Source organism: Balaenoptera physalus (assembly GCF_965194825.1).
Source record: "Balaenoptera physalus genome assembly, chromosome: 5".
Classification (NCBI taxonomy): domain Eukaryota; kingdom Metazoa; phylum Chordata; class Mammalia; order Artiodactyla; family Balaenopteridae; genus Balaenoptera; species Balaenoptera physalus.
The window spans coordinates 78,511,338-78,524,009 of NC_138884.1; the positions used below are offsets into that span (position 1 = coordinate 78,511,338).

Here is a 12,672-nt window from a genome sequence, read left to right on the forward strand (position 1 = left end):
AGAATGGCTACTCTGTCTTTCCTTTTATTAGTGTTAGCATGGTAAATTTTTTTTCCATCCATTTACTTTTAATCTTTGTGTGTGTTTATTTAAAGTGGGTTTCTGGTGGGTCTTGGTTTTTGATCCACTTTGACAATCTCTGTCTTATAATTGATTCATTTAGACCAGTGATGTTCAAAGTGATAATTGACACAATTGGATTAATTTCTGTCATATTTGTTTTCTGTTTGTTGCCCTTGTTCTTTGTTTCGTTTCTTTTCTTTTTTTTTCCTTCCAGTCTTTTTCTGTCTTTTATGGTTTTGAGTATTTCATCTAATTCTGTTTGTCTCCTTTGTTAGCATATCAATTATACTTCTTTTTAAACTGTTTTTAGTCATTGCCCTGTAGTTTCCAATATCTATTTACAACTAATTCAAGTCCACTTTCAAATAATACTATACTGCTTCATGAGTAGAGTGAGTGCCTTATAGTAAAATAATTCTAATTCTTCCCTCCCTTCCCTTATATCAGTGCTGTCCTTCATTTCACTTATAGGCATACATAATTGAATTCATTGTTGCTATTATTATTTTGAACAAATTGTTGTCTATTAGATCAATTAAGACTAAAAATTGTAAAAGTTTGTATTTTACATTCTCTTATTCTTTCTTCGATGCCTTCCTTTCTTTATGTAGATCTGACTTTCTGACCTATATCATTTTCCTTCTCTCTAAAGAACTTTTTTTTTAAACATATTTTGCAAAGCAGGTCTATTGGCAATAAATTCTCTCAACTTTTGTTTAAGAAAGTTTTTATTCTCTTTCGCTTTGGAAGGGTAACTTTGCAGGGTACAGAATTCTCGGTTTGTTTGTTTGTTTCTATCAACATTTGAAATATTTCACTCCTCTCTCTCCTTGCTTGCATGGTTTCTCGGAAGAAGGTGGGTATAATTCTTATCTTTGTTCCTCTACAGGTAAGGTTTATTTATTTTTTCTCCTCTGGCCTCTTCCAGGATTTTTTAATTTATCTTTGATTTTGAACAGGATATCCTGGGTGTGTGTTTTTGTTTTTTTGTTTGTTTGGCATTTATCCTGCTTGGTGTTTTCCGACCTTCCTGGATCTGTGGTTTTGGTATCTACTATTAGTTTGGGGAAATTCTCAGTCATTATTGTTTCAAATATTCTGTTTCTTTCTTTCTTTCTTCTCGTATTCTTATTACATGTATGTTAGATCTTTTGTAGTTGTCCCACAGTTCTTGAATATTCTTTTTTTTTTTTTTTCCGTCTTTTTTCTCTTTGCTCTTCAGTGTTCTCTTTCTTTTCAGGTTTCTATTGATATAGCCTCAAGCTCAGATATTCTTTCTTTAGCCCATCAATGGCTCTCTTTATTTCAGTTACAGTGTTTTGGATCACTACTATTTCTTTTTGACTCTTAGAATTTCCTTCTCTCTGCTTACATTGCCCATCTTTTCTTGCATGCTTTCTTTCTACTTTATCCATTAGATACCATATTAATCATGGTTGTTTTGAATTCCCATTCTGGGAACTCCAACATCCTGCCTTATCTGAGTTTGGTTATGATGCTTGCTCTGTCTCTTCAAACTGTTTTTGTTTTGTTTTGTTTTCCTTTTAGCATGCCTTGTAATATTTTCTTGGTAGCTGGACATGGACTTACAGTACCAAGTGAAAGAGACTGATTTAAGTAGGCTCTCAGTAAAGTGGTGGTGAGGTGTGTGTGTGGGGGGTCAGCCTTTGCCTCCAGACTGTGGATTTCACAAGTGCTTTTCAGTTTTCTTCCCTACCTTAGGTGGCACAGGATGGCCAGAGGGAGCTGGGGTTGGGTATTTCCCCTTCTCCTAGCTCAGTTAGGCTCTGGTTAAACAGTTTCTTAATTTCTCCTGAGGGCAGACTTTGTTAAGAAGAACAGAATGCTTTGGAGTATTTCAAAATATTTTTCCCCTCCCCCTGCCAGAAACTTGAGGGGATTTTTCTTTGATATTCACTATGAGAACCAGGTGGAGCTCTTGGAGATAAAACTCACAAGTATGGGATTCCCCCTATTATTGGTCCCCTTGGAGTTTTTAACTCTCAGAGTTGTTGTCCACACTGAGCCTCTAGCAGATTGTCAGTTAAAGTTCAGGTTTTCTTACCCTGGCACTGGTTCCCATGGAAGCTTCTGCTCATGGGTTTCTGTTTCCGTAAGTTGTGATTCTCTGCACCTGCCTGTCTCCAGTTTTGGGAGTAGTGGTTTGCCCTATGACCTCACTCCTCTTATGAATCTAAAAAGAGCTGTTGCTTTTTCAATATGTTTATCTTTTTAATTTTTAAGACGGAGTGGTGACTTCTAAGTGTCTTTTCACGCCGGAATGAAAACCGGAAGTCTCTCCTCACTTTTTCTATTACCATACAGTTTCCTTTCCTGGAGGCAACCAGTATTATCAGCCTCTTGTGCATCCTTCCAGAGCTAGCCTACTATTCTTAAAAATTTTTAAATTAAGATGAAATTATTGATTTTTGAAGGGATATTCCATTAAAATCTTCTGTTTCTATGGTTATAAACCATTTCTCATTATGCTGTCATGTTTGTATGTTTTTCTATCTCTGAAACATCTTTCCCCTTGTCTGATTTTCTGGATTTGCCGAATTTTAATTAATTTTATTGGAATTTTAAAATAATCAAGTTAGCTTATGCTGCAGTGAAAACAATCCTCAAATTGTTAGTGCTTAAAATGCAAAAATTTCTCATTCATGTCAAGTTCATGCCTTTTAGGCAAGTTGTCTTCTGCCTACAGGTTTGGCAATGCACTTCCATATCAACACCTGCCTCCATAATTACAGAGACAGTGGGAAGAGAGGTACAGAGCCCAGTGCCAACAGTTAAATGCTTCCATGGGAAGTTTATATATCAATTCTACTCACATTTCATTGGCCAACACAAATCACATGACCATGCCTGACTTCAAGAGAGAGAAGGAAAGCCTAGAAGGAGAGGGAAAGTGAGTAATATTGTTAATATGCTCTATATCTTTATTATTATTATCATTTTTTACTGGTTGATTTGTTGTTTTTTGAGAGAAGGAGTCTCCTCAAGTCCCTAAGCCTGGTTGTAGACATTCCTTTGGTAAGCCTGACTACCACTGTATCCCCCCAAGAGAGTGAATATCTTAGAAAAGCAAATGGTTTCACATCTCACCCCTTTGTTTAGAATTCTGCCAAGATCATTATCCTTGCAATTCAGAACATTTTGATCAGTCTTGTATCTACCAATTCTTTTCTTAAGACTGGTGATTTTTCTTTTGTGTACATGCTATTCTGTGTTGATAAATAGTACAGGCTCTGTCACAGCCTGGCATGAGATTTTATTCTGTCTTATCCTGCTCTTAAAGGATAGTTAGAGTCTGTTGAAGGTTGCAGTTAGTATTTAGCCCAGTGAATGTGATGGAGGGAGGGATTGAGCGTTATCTTCTGGGGTGCACCTCGGTGGAGTAGACTTGTAAGCCGCTCTCGAGCACAGCAATAATGGTTGATGTCAGGGCAGATTACTTCTCCTTTCCCATTGTTCTTACCTTAGAATATCTTTGTGGAAGCTCAAAATTTCAGGGGTGGGGTGATACCCCTTTTTAATTTCTAATGTTGCTTGAGTTTTCCCTTTTATGTTGATTAAGTTATCTCAGGGGCTATTTGAACAGGGAGCTGACCTTGTCAAATATGTATTCCTAGGTTATCCTCTAAGTATTATTCCTCCTTTTAAGCTAATTGTTTGGATGTAGGTTGATTCAGGTCTTTAACAAGAAGAAAAGAAACAGTTTAAAACCTGTTACTTTCTGGAAACATTAGGTTACATCTCAAAATGTATATAAGGTAGAGTATGCAAATATACTGGATTTAAATACTGAAGACAAGAAGTTTACCTCTTCCTTTGTCATTCTGTGCTACTCATCTCCTCTAAAGGCTGTAAAATGGAACCTTATGAAGCAGTTAATATTCATTTTGTTTAATAAAATGTTTGAAAGTCTATATATTGGTTTATTTTTTTTTATAGTGCATATCATGTATTACCTTTAACATCATCTATTTAATCAACAAATGCTTACTGTGTACCTGTGAGCTAGGAGATGGTGCTAGGGATTATAAATGTAAACAAGACAGTCTCTGCCCTTCTGGAGCTTGCTTTTTAGTCATGTAGGCAAAGATTAAACAAATATTGGATGATAAACTCTATGATGAAAAACTAAGTTTGTCTAGAGTGTGATAGGTTTTGGTTATTTCAGGTAGCATGGTGGGGAAGGCTTCTTTGTGGGAGCATTTGCAGTCATCTGGGAGCCAAGGAAGGAAGGGAGGGAGCAAGTCATACTCAAGGGAAAGAACTTTCCAGGCAGAGGAATTAGCAAGCGCATAGGCCCTGATATGGGCATAAGCTTCTTCAACTTGAAGAATAGCAGGAAAGCTGGTGTAGCTAGAATAGAGGAAAGGAAATGTTAGGGAGACCATGGTATATTTTTCTGCATTTGATGGGAAACCAGTGGAGGATTTTTGAGCGCAAGTGAATAAATTTATATTCTAAAAAGATCACTCTGGTGTCTATGTGGAGAATTAAGGGGTGAGTAGATGCAGGAGTATCAGCTAAGAGGCTGTATGAATTGTCTGGGCCACAGATGATGATGGCTCTGACTAGGTGGTAGCAGTGGATGGGAGAGAAGTGGCCAGATTTAAGGTATACAGTATTTTGAAAGCAGGGTTGACAGACTTGCTGATGGATTAGATATGAGGGTGTGAGGTAAAGAAAGGAATAAAAGTGACTGCCAGATTTCTGGCCTGAGCAACTAGAATAACCGTGGTGTTATTTACTGAAGTGAAGTGCTGGGAGTAGGCAGAGATTGAGGGGGCTGTATTAAGAGTTGTGTTTGACATCTCGTTAGATGTGCAGACAGGTATTTGAATTTGCAAGGTTAGTGCTCAGTAGAGAGAGGTCTGGGCTAGAGATACCATCTGTATGCTAACAGATTCCAGATTCGAATTTAAGGCCTTTAGCCTGGATAAGGTCCAGGGGTAAATGTCAGTGGAGAAAAGGGGCAAGGACTGGCCCTGGGCTCTCCAACATTTTGAGTTGGAAAAGAGGCAGAGGAAAAGCAGCTCTTGAGGAAGAGGAAGAGAACCAGGAGAGTGTGGCATCTTGCCATCCAAGTGAAGAAGGTGTTTCAAAAAGGTGGGAGAGGAATGCTGCCGTGGAGTCAACTAAGATGAGGACTGATTATTGACCTTTGGATTTCATGAGACGTGGAGGTCATCAGTGACACTGGCCAGCGGCCCTGGGGGTAGAAGAGAGGAGAGAATGAGATGAAGAAGGGGAGCTAGTGAAATACTGAATAGAGACAGTTGTCTGGAGGACTTTTATTGTAAAGGGGAGCAGAGAAACAGGGCAGTCATGACGGGGGTTTTGTGGTGGAGGAGGGAGGAGGGCTCCCCCCTTTTATTCTCTTTAAGGTGAGTGATCATTATGGTATGTTTGTATGCCAATGGGCATGATCCCTTAGGAATGGAGAAAAAAGATGTGAGATTTTTGTCACCTTGACATTGATGTTCTCCTGTTTTTTAGAAAGTAGTCCGGAGGTGGTTGAGGTTAGGTTGGAAGTTTTCTCTACCCCACCCTCTTCAGGGAGCCATTGTGATTTTCTTTTGTTTTCCTCTTTTTGGCTTGCTTAGTCTTATTGTGTATCTTGATAGATTTTTATCTTTCACATTTCTGGTAAATGGTGATTATTAGGAAGTTGAACCAATTGTGTATTTAAAAAAATGTGAAAGACATTTAACAGGGAACGTGTTTCCCAAGGCCCATTGTTTACCACAAAAAGGAAACCGCTGACTTCTTGTTATATCAGTAAAGATAAAATTATTTTGTGAATACAGTACTCCTTTTGTGAGTAACATTTTTCATACTGTGATCAAAAGAAATTATTTTATGAAAACAGTAAGCTAATGGGAAATGTAGACTTTTGTTACAAGTGGGAATTTATTTAGTGGGAGCCCTTAACATTTTTTGATTTCTCTTCAGAACATTTAAAATTCTTCTCATGGTGGAGATAGTTGTCATTTAAATTATGAAAAAATATAGTTTAACAAATTTAAAAGTTAGGTATCTAGTTCTTAATTTCTTGTAATGTAATAAAAAGTTTTAACTAATTTTAAGGGAGAAAATGTAGCAATACAGGGTGGTGGGAATATTTTTCACTCTGAAGCAGAAGAAGGAAATCCACAGTACTGTAAATATAGCTAATATTATAGTGAGAATATATTCAAGGGGTAAGTAGAACATCCATCACAAACTAGTATCTCCCCTCCCATTGTAAATTCATGCTTGCTAGAAGATTCCTCAGGTGAAGTTCGATTTAAAACAATAAAATTCATAGAAGATGAGGATATTGTAATAATAGGTTTTGGTTTACTGGAGACTGGCCTTCTTGAACCCTTGGACTTTTCAGTTGGAATTTTATCCCCTACTTCTGTCCTCCAGTGCCCGCCACCTCCCATACCTGCTGCAAAAAAAAAAAAAAAAAAAAAAAAAAAAAAAAAAAATATATATATATATATATATATATATATATATATCTTTGGCAGTAATAAAGTCTCCCAACTTCTGAGTATCTAAGAAATGTACCTATGGACAAGCATCTCAGAAAAGCTAGAGATTATAAAATGTTCAGATTCCAAGCTATGTTGTATTATAGATACAACTTTGTTGCATAAATGTGATTCTCAACTTTTTTTTTTTGCCTACATACAATTTGCACCTAAGGAAATAGATGTATGTGCATATGTATGTATGTCAGATAGTGATAAATTCTATGATGAAAACAAAATGGAAATAGGGCAGTAGCATGGGAGGTCCTCTGAATCTCCTTTTTCTCATTTACCAGCTGGGAATAATAACCTACGTCTTTAGAGTTGTGTGGACTTAATTGTGTGTGAAATGCACCTGGTTTGATACCTGGTATCATACCAGGTGATTGGGTACATGTTATTCTACTTTCCCTTTCTTTCTGTAATTTGAGTCATCCAAATCTGCAGTTTAGTGCCGTATAATACAGTGTGCGTTAAAACCATGAGTTTAAACTAGAGTATGTTTAAACCATGTCCTTCGTGTGGTTTTGAAGTTCTTGCTGAAAAAGTAAATAACACAAACAAACCTTGAAGGGGCCTCATGTTTAGTGAAATAAGCCAGTCACGAAAGGACAAATACTGTATGATTTCACTTAAATAAGGTACCTAGAGTAGTCAAACTCATAGAAACAGAATGCATAATGCTTGTTGCCAGGGCCTGGGAGGAGGGGGCGGAAGAGGAGTTATTGTCTATTAAGTACAGAGTTTCAGTTTTGCAAGATGAAAAGAGTTCTGGAGACGGATGGTGGTGGTGTTTGTACAACAATGTGAATGTACTTAGTGCCACTGAGCTGTACACTTAAAAATGGTTAAGATGGTAAATTATATGTTATGTGTATTTTACACAGTTAAAAAAAAGTGAATAATAAAACTACTCTATTTTGGTAAGGCTTGCCCTCCTCATTTTTGGTAGATGTTAGTGAATTAAGTTGTTTTTTTCTTTCCATTTTAGTAAGATATAATTGACATGCAGCACTGTATAAGTTTAGGGCGTGCAGCATAATATATCGTGAAGTGATTATAAATCAAGTTGTTCTTGACTAAATCTGAAATAGTGGGTTGCTGTTCTTATATCATAAATCTGTGTGAGATTCCCAGAAACTGAAAACTATTGATTATCAGAAGTTTTCATCATCTTAACTTCCAGAGGTGTCAGATCTTAAACTGTTGCTTTGAGAGCAAAGAGTATAGTATAGTATAGAAGAGACTTCTTTGTTTTGTTTTGCTTTGTCTTGCATGTCAATTTAAAAAATATTTATTGAGTCCTCATTATGTTGAATGGACAACAGTAACAACATTTGTTGAGTGCTATCTGCTGGTTATTGTTCTAAGTTTATGCTTAATAATACTTATAATACTTCTAACACTTTATAATCCTTATAAAAAGTCTTATAGTTGAGAAACCCAAGGCTCTGATTTAAAAAGTGATTTTCTACTTTAAAAATGATTTTAGAGGAATTTAATGCATAGAAACAAAGGGAGGGCATTCCAGATGGAAGAAAGATCTGGGTGTAGGAAGGAATGGGACATGTTTGCATAGAGCAGAGTTCACCCTGACTAGTCTAGAGAACATTAGGGAGATGGGCTAACAGTTTATTCTCTTCCATTAGGACCTTGACTCTGAGGCTAAGGAATTTCTGGATTTTATTCTATAGGCATTGGGACTATCACTGAATTACCAAGGCAGGGAGTTTTGTGATCAGAGTTGTGCATTTGGAATATGTACTTGGCAGCAGTATCTGAGATGCATCAGAGTAGTGAGAGAGGGGGGATCAGAGACCACTTAGAATTTTTTTGATGGTAGAGTATTTTAGTATTGCAGCAGTTGGGGTCAGAGTGTAAATGACTGACTTGATGAGTTGAGAGATGAGAAAGTAGAGGCCCAAATGTGTAGTAAGAGGAAATAGAGAGAAGTCTATGGTGCATGAGCGTAAGTAAGATTTTTTTTTCCTTAATGGTCATCTGAATATACAGGTCAGGTATAAGTTTGGCTTTGAAAAGGGAGGATTTGGAGGGTCCAAGAGGACAGGAAGAGGGATTTTAGCAGCCTTGAACTGCACTTGAAGAGTTTACATTGGGCATCTTCTTTCAGTTTAAGAGATGAGGGTATCTGTAGAGAGTACAGGGCTATGGTGGGCCTGGGAACTTGAAGGATAGAAAAGTTTCAACCTCACTAAGACACAGCTTAGTAGGGTCAACCATCAGTCTTTAGAGTGTGAGATAGTATAATAGTAATAGTAGTATACTTCTGTTAGTCTTTTATACGAATAATTTACATGGAGTAGAATCTCTCTTATACAATATTGATTGTATAATCACCAGTAGTTAGAATGGTTAAATAAAAAATTTGTTTGAAATGAAGAATAAATAGGAAGGATATCTGCCTTAAATATTGTATAGTTGATTAGTGTATAAATGCTCATACGTCATCAATCTTTTGATGTATAGCTGAGACCTTCTCTTAAGGATATTTTAAAAGTAACTTGCCTTTTTCAAATCGTACAGCTTAATTTTCAGAGACAAAGCATTTTCTTTTTGCACTCATGTTTTTGATATAATATTTAACTAAATTATATAATTGTAGTAAATACAACTGGCATAAAAAGATTTTGGAACAAATATAAGATAATTTGCTCTTGGTAGGCATGCGACTCAATTGTTGGGAGAAAAATGAGATGGTGTACCAGAGAGGACTCCCCATTTCCCCCAAATAGGAAATTGAAACTTGGGAGTTATGGTTTGTCCATGGTTTTAGGATTGGCAAGAGTCTGGTTTTATCTTGAATCTAATGTTTGTCCTATTATGTAGTGTTGCAAGGTGATAAGGAATAATATGTGAAATATTGGTCAGTGGTGAAGTTATAGACTGTATGTATATATTTTTTAATACAGTAGCTTTATTGAGATATAATTCACATACCATGCAAGCCACCAATTTATAGTATACAATTTGAGGTTTTTTATATTGACAGAATTGTGCAACCATCACCACAATTGATTTTAGAATATTTTCATCATCCCCAAAAGAAATCTCGTGTCCATTAGCTCCCCATCTCCTCCCCCCTGTTCGGAGTCAACCACTAATCTATTTTCTCTCTATACTGTATAGATTTGTCTATTCATATAAATGGAATAATGTAATATGTAGCCTTTTGTGACTGGCTTCTTTCACTAAGCATAATGTGTTTCAGGTTCATCTATGTTGTAGCATGTATCAATATTTTTTATGGCAGAATCCATTGGATGGACATACCACGTTTTATTTATCCATTCATCAGTTGATGACATTTGTATTGTTTCTGCCTTTTGGCTGTTACAGATAATGCTATTATGACGGTTTCCGTAGTGTAGTGGTTATCACAAATAATGCTATTGTACACATATTTTTACATGGATGTTATTTTTTCATTTCTCTTGCTGTATACCTGGGAGAGAATGGTTGGTCATGTTTACCTTTTGAGGAACTGCCAGACTGTTTTCCAAAGTGGCTGTACCATTTTATATTCCTGCCAGCAGTGTGTGAGAGGGTTCCAGCCATACACTTGCCAGCACTTGCTATTATCTGTCTTTTTGATTATAGCCATCCTAGTGGGTATATATATGTTTTTAAAGTGATTTTATTTTTCTGACTATAATAGTAATAAATGCCCTTTGTAGATATTTTGGAAAATATAGAAAAGGATAAAAGAAAAAATCATTTATTTTTAAATCACTATTTAGAAATAATGAGTGGGTTTTTTCTCCACGTTTTAAAGTAATTTTTAAAATATGGCTAAAAGTATATATGATTTTGAGTCCTGCCTTTTTTTGTTGTTTAACAGCATTTCCCCATGTTTTTTGAAGTTGTATTTTAATTTTATCCTATCAGAGAATGTCTCTTTTGTTCTCTTTGGCTTTTGTGTTCTTATTTTTTATTAATTTTTCAAATTTTACAATTATTTCAGAGGAGCCCGGAGGTGGAGTGGGAATAAATTTTTGTGGTTAATCTAACGTGTTAACTAGAAATTACTTCTAGGTTAACTGCAGCATAATATTCTATCTGCTGAATAAACCATAACTTAGCCAACTGTTACCCTATTTCAGACATTTATATTTCTTACAGTTTTTCTTTATAAATAATGTAAAAAAATTTGTATGTAAAATTCAGTCTGCATTTTGAGTTCTCAGGAATGAAGTTACTGGGTCAATCAATAGCTATGAACGTATTAAAGATTCTGTTACATACTGACAAATTGCTTTTCAGAATTTATATTTCCTCTAGCAGTGTATATGTATTCCTTTCTTACTGTACCTTCACTAGCAATGAGTAAATGGGTAACAATTGAGTTTTAAGGTGAATTGAGCAGGGATTTTTTTGAGTTTGTTCACTGATGTATGTATTGCTGGAAGATAGTAGGCACTGAATATATGTAGAATGCTACCAGTAGGAAAGAAAAGGGTTTCTCTGAAGGGCAAGGAAATAATCTGCCATTCAACTTTCCAGGAAAGTAGCCTTGTTACACTGATCATATAATAGCTCGTGTGTTTATGAAAAAGGGATGAAAGAGTAAAATTAAGCTTATTTGGGGAACTTGTTTTAAATTTTATATTGTTTGAACATTTACATGTTTCGAAGTCAAAATGACACTTTGAAAAGGCTTAACTTCCATCCCTGTTTCCTTACTGTAACCCCCCTTTTTTTATACCAATTTCTTATGTATCTTTACAGTGCTTTTTAATAAAAATTAACAAATAAGAATAGATATTCTTACTTCCCTCTTTCCCTCCCCTTTTTAAAAACACAGAATATAACAACATATATATACATATACCTTGCTTTTCTGTACCTTGCTTATTTAGCATATTCTGGTGATGTTTGTATAGAAGTACACAGAGTGCTTCCTTATTTATTTTTACAGCTGCACCGTATTCCTTCTAATGGATGTATCATAGGTGATTTTACCAGTCCTCTTAAGTTGTTTTCAGTGTGTTTCACTTTTACAGATAATCCCACAATAATCTTGCTGCACACTTTATTTTGTGAATGTGTAATTATATCTGCAGGAGAATGTCCCAGGAGAGTTGTTGGGTCAAAAAATAAATGCATTCTTGGTTTTGTAGATATTGACACTTCCACCGGCAATGGAGACTGCTCATTTCTTGGGGTTCCTCGGTGAACCTTTTGAAAAACGATAGTCCTAGTGTCATTACCTCAAATCCCATAATATATGTATCCTCAAGTACTATAGAAGAACTCATGGTGATGACCGTTGTGTCATCAAGAAACAGGTAATTATGTTTAGATGGTGAGGAAATTTGTAATATACTTGAGAAAGATATTATAGGTGGTGAAAAAAATTTAAATTAGAACATTTAAAGACAAATTCTGGGAATTCCCTGGTGGTTCAGTGGTTAAGACTTGGCGCTTTCACTACCGTGGCCAGGGTTCGATCCCTGGTTGGGAAAATAAGATCCCACAAGCCACGCTTCGAGGCCAAAAAAAAAAAAGACAAATTCTCATTTTCTTGTTTTTTCTCTCCAGATAAATGCTTTCCCTATACAGTTGACATTTTTTTATAAAGTAAGTTCTTCTTGGCCAAATTCTCAAGTTATAAAAACTAACTTCAATAATGATATATGTTATACGAAAACTGTTAAAATGTTACAGCTTTTGTTTTAAACATGGCTGTTACTAATAACCAACCATATTTCTTTTCTCTCTCTCTCTCTTTTTTTTTGTCTTTCAGCCTTTAACATTCCACATTCTGCTTTGTACATGGTGAATCACTACTGCTTTGCACCAGTGTGCCCACTTGCGTGCCTATAAAGTACAAGCTCCAGATTGAAAAAAGCTTTTAGATGGATCTTTTCCAAATTTGGTGTCTTTTCTACAAACTCTGTGCCTCAACAACCCTTTCTAAGTGGTAAGTGATATGTACTTTTAAAAAAGACTAATAGAAATTTGTAAAACAATTTTTGTTTGGATTGCCTTCCCCCTTTTTATGCTGCATTCTCTTTTGGTATGGAATAAAAATATTTTATTTTATTCTAAAGGTTTC

At 35.7% G+C, this 12,672-nt stretch overlaps 1 protein-coding gene across 6 annotated transcripts in view; it reads left to right on the forward strand.

The window, feature by feature from the left end:
- The window catches only part of FRYL (FRY like transcription coactivator), a 295,730-nt gene that overhangs the window by 75,829 nt on the left and 207,229 nt on the right, over window positions 1–12,672 (forward strand). For 3 of the 6 annotated variants that reach the window (XM_082462445.1, XM_082462454.1, XM_082462451.1), the window contains exon 2: window positions 12,361–12,537. The exons of 1 other annotated variant lie outside the window; for it this stretch is intronic. The gene's annotated coding sequence lies outside the window, so the exon portion shown is untranslated. Of the gene's footprint in view, window positions 1–2,770; window positions 2,975–11,734; window positions 11,903–12,360; window positions 12,538–12,672 lie in introns of all 6 variants that reach the window. 2 more of the 6 variants (XM_082462452.1, XM_082462453.1) reach the window with 2 other exon arrangements.